Source organism: Typopeltis vanoorti, chromosome 17, assembly GCF_054136105.1.
Source record: "Typopeltis vanoorti isolate ZY-2024b chromosome 17, IOZ_Tvanoo_1.0, whole genome shotgun sequence".
NCBI lineage: Eukaryota > Metazoa > Arthropoda > Arachnida > Uropygi > Thelyphonidae > Typopeltis > Typopeltis vanoorti.
Window position 1 is genome coordinate 80,441,190 of NC_143565.1, and position 6,000 is coordinate 80,447,189.

The window sequence follows — 6,000 nt, forward strand, 5'->3', positions numbered from 1 at the left end:
CTCTTCTGGCCTTCGTGTCATAATGTTCATAACCGACGTCATCCTTAAGCACATGGAAAATTCTTAAGAATTTCTTTCTTAATAAGAATGCATATCTATTTTGCCTCATCTTATTTATTTTTCGAACACAAGAAAAACATTATCATTTTCGATCATTTAAGTAATTTTTTTTTAAATGCATCCCATGCACTGCTGATATCCTTTCCATTTAGTAAACTGATACAATGAGACAGAACCTCGTATTACCCTAAGATGGTCAAAATGACCGCCGTTAGTTCAGCAACTATTTCGGAGGAAATATCCATATTTCAACATAATCTCCCTTAAGACTAATACATTTATTCCAGCGATGCTCAAACACCATTATCCAGTCCCTCTAGTGATTCTCAGTAAGATCTGCAAAATACCCCTCTACAGCTGCAATCACCTCTTGATTCGATGAAGAACGCTGAACAGCGAGGAAGAGTTTTAGTTTTAGAAAGAGATAATATTTTTTTTTTTTTAATGTCTGAAAATAGTGTGGGTTCGACGGTCGATTTTCTTGAGTTTACCGGATGAAAAACCCGAGTTTCCGGGAGAAAAAACCCGCTAGCTCGTGCCAGAGATCGACTAACTCGGGAACCGGTCTAAGCCTTTTTTCGACCGGTTCCCGAGTTAGTCGATCTCTGGCACGGGCTGGAGGGTTTTTTCTCTCGGAAACTCGGGTTTTTCGTCCCGTAAACTCAAGAAAATCGACCGTCGAACCCTCACTATTTTCAGACATTAAAAATAATGTGTTAGGGTTAGGGACGACGAGATGGCGGCACTAGCTTGCCGCCTTCTTCACTGTGCGCCGATGAATTAGTGATAGCCTTGGGCCAGTTATCTCTCTGACCAGTGGAGATTGAACTGCCCACTCAGTCTCCAAAAGTTAGATAGGGTAAACGGCCCCGCCTACTCCCTATACGAGAACAAATAGGCGTTAGCTGATTTTTTTTTTTTTTTTTTTGATAAAAGTCAGAGGGAGTCAAATCTGGGGAATAGGGTGAATGTTCCAACAATTCATAATGAAGATCACTTAATTTTCCCACTGCCAAAACACCTTTGTGGACAGGTGCATTGTCCTGATGAAAGACGTTTTTTTTAATCTGCAAACCGGGTCTTTTCTCACAATTTTTTTCGACTAGTCTGGTTAAAAGATCGGAATAACATTCCCCGGTTATTGTTTTACTCTTTTCAAGATAATTAATAAACAAAATGCCATTAGCATCCCAAAACACCGATGCCATGACGTTTCTTACTCATGGAACCGACTTTGTCTTCTCTGGCGCTGAACAACCGGCTTCTGTCCATTGTTTTGACTGCTGTTTGGATATTCTGGTGTGTGATGGTGAATCCAAGTCTCATCCATAGTAATAAATCGACGCACAAAATCAGTTTTATTCTTGTTAAAACGCTCCAAGCACTGTTCAGAAATTTTCATGCGAGTGCCTTTTTTATCTACTGTGAGCAAGTGCGGGACCCGTCTTGTGCAAAGTTTTTCATTTGCAATTCTTCATGCAAAATATATCCTACACGTTCTTTTGAAATGCCTATAGTCTCAGTAATTTCACGCACTTTGACTCGCCAGTCATCCAATACCATATCGTACACTTGGTCAATGATTTCTGGTGTTGTAACACTTTTTTTTACGTCCTTCACGTCTTTTACGTTCAAGGCCGGCACTGCCACGTTTAAACTCTGCGTCCATTTCTTAATTGTCGAAAACGAAGGAGAAGAGTGCCCATGAACTTTTATGAACTTCAAATGAATTTCTTTTGGCGTTAAACAAACTTTCTTTTACAAAGAATTTTATAACCGCACGATACTCATTTTATCCATTTCAAGGGATACAGACAACACTTTTGCTTCAGACAGCTGTATAAAGCAAACTACTTGATAGAATGACTTGCACTTTTACATGGATGCTTATGACAAATGTACCAACTTGGAAAAAAAAAATCTTGCTTATAGTGTTGCCATCTATGGTCTATATACGGACAAAGATGGAGGTTTAGGTCTCTATCTCTATAAGTTGTTACATTCATGTTTCTGCAAGTTAGCACATATAGGTCAGTGCGTATACCCAATAAGATGCCTCCTCAAACCATCATACTACCTCCAACATAAGTATCTCTTTCATAGACATTGGAGAGATGATAACCTGTCTCTGGTTCTCTCCAGATCAAAGCATGCCTGGTGGCTTTGTACAGCAAAATGGAACTCATCTTTAAACAATACTGATCCCTATTCATGGTGGCTGCAGTTATCGTGAAGTCTGGTGTGAAACGTTCTCTATGTCGAGAACGTTTCACACCATCCTCGTACTAAGTCACTTTCCAAGTCAGCACAGCATGTCACAAAACTGGAGGCGTCTGTTTCCAGTTGATGACAACGATTAGTCACGTTTTTAACTGAAATCCCCTTCTGGCAATCAGGTCTAACCCTATTTGACCAAATCCTTTCGCATGCTGCTTGAGAAAGTGTCTCGCAATAGCTCAATAAATTATCTTTCATTCTTCTCACGAGATTTCTCCAGTACCAAATCAATATTTGAATAATTAATGTCACCCATGATGATTATACTCATTTAGCATTCATCCGGTTGATTTGGCGATGTATTCATGGTCCAGCTGATACACTAGGTTTGTAATAGCACCCCCACAGTGTACTTGATTTTGTTATACTCCACCTCTCCAGGTAGACTCAAATTCACTATTACATGGAAAATTGTTACTAATATTGCAATCCTATTTTGAATATCCTTCATAAAAACACTGTATACCCTTTACAATCCATACCAGTTAGTGTATATAATTCTGAGAGCTAGAAATTATTAATGCCTATAATATGATACCACGTTTTCACCAAGCCAACAAACTTCACCTCCGTTCCTGGCATTTGTGTACAAACCTAACAACTTACCTCCGTGTTTTTCTGTATACTCACTTCTTTGGTCTACATCAGTGGTGCACCCAGGGAGAGAGCTAAGGGGCCCTGGCTCCCCTCAAAAGAAAAAAAACACTAGAAAATTTTCCAAAAATCTTTTCCTAATTAAAATTCATTTTTTTATTTATGTTGCTTCGTGTCTTCTATTTCTATACTACTTATGAATTAGCGATCATTGCAGATGCTCAGTCATTGGTCGTATGCGATGCGTAGTGTGTATTCTCAAATCTTCTACTCAACTCGGCCCCCCCCACCCCCGAAGATTAAATCCTGAGTGCACCACTGGTCTACATGACCCACTTGGCCAACTAGCAGATTCTTTATTCGTATCTAATGCCTCACTTATGCAGGCATCCTTGCACATGTTGAATAAGTCCGAACCTAACGCGCACACAATCACAGGTGCATATCTTAGTCGTTTTATTTACATATTTCCATCATTTCTCTATATAATTACATCAGTTTTTGTATACACTTGAATATATCTCTCTTGTCTAACGCTTTTTCCTCCTGTAGTGATACTCTTGGCCAGTTTTTAGGAAAATAGCAAGAGACTAGTCTTTCACCTTCACCAGTCCGCAATGGTGAAATGGTCTTCGAAGATAAGTTACTAATTTTTAACTAGTACTTCAGTTTCTGCTGTCAATCTCTCTGGGATGTCAGATTAAAAACCAGAATTTCTTCGGTTTTTAAGACTTGAAGGAGGAAAAAAAACATACACTAACCCTGAAATACGTAGCTTAGTAATTATCACACAAAAGGTATTGTTTCGAATCCGTAGACTTGTGTAAAATCTTGCTCCGGACAAGCTGTATAGCTCATTAAGTTTGTAACAAATAAACCTGGGCGAAATCGACCCTTTTCTTTTCCCAAAGGGAGTATGGGAGGCAATTTAATTCTGGCCTACTTCTGAAAGTTAGTGGAGAGCTCTTCTTTACCCTTGACCAATCACAGAATAGCTGGCCCAAGAGTGTTAGCGATTCCAATTGCCATTCAGGAAGGAGAGTATGGCAGACATTTGCAGTCATCTTGTTGTCCCTAACCCTAAACTTATATATATAATCTAAAATACCTTGAGTTCTACGCTCGATTTTCTTGAGTTCACAGGAGATAAAATCCAAGTTTACAGGAGAAACATTACTTGCCAGTTCCAGACTGACTAATTTGGAACTGGTCGAAGAGATGCTTAAAAAAAAGTTAGCTGGCGACTAAACTCGAGCTTCCAGGTGGTTAATGACTTGAAGATTTTTTTTTTTATTATCCTTATGTAAAAATATCCCTCCATGCAGAATGGAGTGTATATTTTTTTTTTTTTTACTCTTGCATCATGAACGTTAATATAAATAGTCCTTTACTCGAACTAATTATTTCTTATATAATTTAGCACTCACCAGCAGTTTCTTTAATCGAATATGAAATTATTCAAAATATCATGGAGCTCAAATTACTTGCCTCTCTCTCACACACACACACACAATTTTTTTCTGGAAATCCCACTCCTGATATTTCCTAATTACGATCTCTCGCTCTCTTAGTGCAGGATTAAAAACTTTGTTCTAGAAAGAAAATCTGACTTTGCCTTCTCAAAGGTCGATCAACTCTCGAATCTTATGAAAATATTAGAAAAAGTTCTGGTTATTGAGTAAAAGCGAACCAATTCTTTCTGTCATTTTAATACATATTTAATGTTATATACATTGCTACGAGAATGTTTGCGATTTATGCTTGCCATAGAAATCGAAAATTACAATGGTTGCCATAAATCAAGGAACAAAGAAAAATATCTCATAATCAAAAAACTGTACGATGAAGTTTGATGCAATTCGATGAAACGCAGTATATGAGATGTAAAGAAACTCCTACAAATTTTGAAATTAATAGTTCAATTCAGTAACATATGGACACGTGAATATAAGGGTCGAAGCCAAGAGATCAAAATGAGATTGTAAAAGTGCATCTATAAGGAATGTAGTCACCTCTCGTAGCAATACAGCGCTGACAATGATGTTTCATACTTTTTATAATGTGTCCAGAAGTTCACTTGGTAATAACTACTGCTCCTCATTCTCCTAAATCTGTCAAGATTTGGAGAGTGAGTGGGTTGAGAGCAGCAACACATTTATGTAGAGCATGGAGGATCCTAGACATGCTCAATAGGATTAAGGTCAGGCCTGGCTGTCCAGTCCATATGTACCATAATCTCTTCTTGAAGATATTGGTTCATGAGTTTTGCTCAATGAAGATCAGCATAATCCTCTTGTTCAATAAATGTTTCCAATTGGACCTGCATACGGACAAAGATGGAGGTTTAGATCACTATCTCTATAAGTTGTTACATTCATGTTTCTGCAAGCAACATACAGGTCAGTGCATATACCCAATGAGATGCCTCCTCAAACCATCACACTACTTCCAACATAAGTGTCTCTTTCATAGATACTGGAGAGATGATAACCTGTCTCTGGTTCTCTCCAGATCAAAGCATGCTTGGTGGCTTTGTACAGCAAATTGGAACTCATCTTTAAACAATACTGATCCCTATTCATGGTGAATGCAGTTAACGTGAAGTCTGGTTTATTTTAAATGTTCTCTCTTCGGTGTGGGGGCAGGCATACAGAATGCCGGTTCGCTAGCATGCAGACCCCTTTTGTGAAGCCTTCTGTGCACAATGGAAGAAGATACCAATGTTCCTGTAGCCAACAAGAAGTCAGATCATGGCTGTTTTGGCAAGCAGATAATCAGATATATCGGTCACTAACTGCAGTTGTAGCGTGTGGTCTTCCTCAACTGTATCTCAGGATGCTGCTAGTGACTGTTAGAATTGGTTCCACAGTCTATGAACCACGGAACAACTCACATGCAACCATCTGGCTACCTCCGTGTGCCATTGGTCTGCCTAGTCTTGTGATGGCTTGCCACCTGAATTCATGGGTTAATAATGTCTTGCAGCCATATCCAAGACATTTGCTATCACAAAATGTCTTGTTTTCACTCCAGACACGAAATGGAAAACTACTCCAAAACGCCTGCTTT